Raw genomic sequence first — 2,050 nt, 5'->3', positions numbered from 1 at the left:
TGACGTGCAAAAATTCTCAATAAGAGGTGGTCCCAGTTGTTAATACTTTCAAGTATTAGCCATACAATTTGATTTTTGTTCATGATCTCTTTGCCTACCCCTATGTTTTAAAGAGTTCATCCTACCTTCTCTTATAGGAGATTTAATGTTTGTTTTAATGTTTAGATCTTTAATCCACTTTGATTTTAGCTTAGTGCATGGAGATAGACCTGGGTCAACTTTTAGTTTTCAGCATGTAGAGAGCCAGTTTCTCCAGCTCCATTTGTTAAAGAGGCTATCTTTCTTCCAAGAAATGAGTTTGGCACCTTTATCATAGATCAGGTGGCTAAGTGTGTTTGTAGAAGCCTCTGCATAGTCTGATCTATTTCTTTGATCCTCAGGTCTAGTTCTTTGCCAATACCATGCTGTTTTTATCACAGTAGCTTTGTAGTATAATTTCAAGTCAGGAATTGTTATGCCTCCTGCCTTGTTTTTGTTGGCCAGGATTGCCTTTGCTAATCTAGGTCTTTTCTGGTTCTAAATAAATTTTAGGAATGATTTCTGTAGGTCTGTGAAGTATGTTGGTCATAGTTTGATAGGGATTGCATTAAATCTGTACAACAATTTTGTGAGTATGGCAATCTTCACGATGTTGGTTCCTCCTATCCAGGAGCAGGGAATATCTTTCCATTTTCTGAAATTCTCTATGATCTCTTTTTTAAGAGTACTGTAATTTTCAGTGAAAAGACCTTTGACTTCTTTAGCTAGATAAATTCCAAGGTATTTCATTTTCCTCGGAGCCATTATAAAAGGTATTGTTTCTCTAATTTCCCTCTCAGTGTGTTTGTTATCTGTGTCAATGAATGATATTGCCTTTTGGTTATTGACTTTGTATCCTGCTATGCTATAGAATTTGTGTATCAATCCTAGTAGCTTCTTGTGGAGAGTTTTGGGTCTTCCAAAGAGTATCATGTCATCTGCATATAATGATAATTTGACTTCTTTTCTACCGATTCTTATTCCTTTTATTTCTCCCTCTTTTCTAATGGCTGTAGCTAATGATTACAGAGCTATATTGAATAAGAGGGGTGATAGAGGACATCTTTGTATTGTACCACATCCTAGAGTAAAAGATTTCAGTTTTTCCCCATTTAGAATAACATTAGCCTTTGGGTTTTCATAGATGTCTTTTATGACATTGAAGTAGAGGCCTTCTATTCTAATTTTTTGTAGTACTTTGAACATGAACGAGTGTTGGACTTTGTCAAAATCCTTTTCTGTATCAATTGAGATGATCATGTGGTTTTTTGATTTCGCTCTATTGATATCGTGTATTACATTTATAGATTTTTGATTATTGAACCATCCTTGCATCCCTGGGATGAATCCTGCCTGGTCATGGTGTATGATCTTCTTGTTGATTTGCTGTATTCTATTCATTAGTATTTTATTGAGGATTTTTGCATCTATGTTCATGAGGGAGTTTGGCCTATACTTCTCTTTTTTTGGTGCATCTTTCCCTGGTTTGATATCAGTATAATACTTGCTTCCAGGAACGATTTGCAAGAACTGTTTCCTTTTTGAATTCATTAAAGAGTTTGCGGAGTATTGGGATTATATTTTCTGTAAATTTCTTGTAGAATTCAGGTGTGAATCCATCGGGACCTGGACTTTTCTTTGTTGGCAGGCTTTCTATTACATTTCATATTTCATTGGCTGTTATTGTTTATTGAGAGTTGTTATATCTTCTTGATTCATTTTTAGTAATTTGTACCTTTCTAGTAAACTGTCCATTTTGTTTGTGTCTTCTATTCATTGAAAGTAAAGATTCTCGATGTAGCTATTGATAATTTTTTGAATTTCCACTTTGAATATGGTTTTTACACACTTTTCATTCCTTATTGCTTGTATTGGAATTTTTTCATACTTTTTTTTGATGAGGTTAGCTAGGCAATTATTGGTTTTATTTAATCTTTCAAAGAACCAGCTTTTTGATTCATTAATTCTTTGAACTGTTTTATTTGTCTTAGTTGAATTAGTTTCTGATCTAATCTTTATGATATCTTCTCGT

Source organism: Octodon degus, unplaced genomic scaffold, assembly GCF_000260255.1.
Source record: "Octodon degus isolate 3935 unplaced genomic scaffold, OctDeg1.0 scaffold00441, whole genome shotgun sequence".
NCBI classification, from domain to species: domain Eukaryota; kingdom Metazoa; phylum Chordata; class Mammalia; order Rodentia; family Octodontidae; genus Octodon; species Octodon degus.
Note: the sequence above shows the minus strand (reverse complement) of the source record.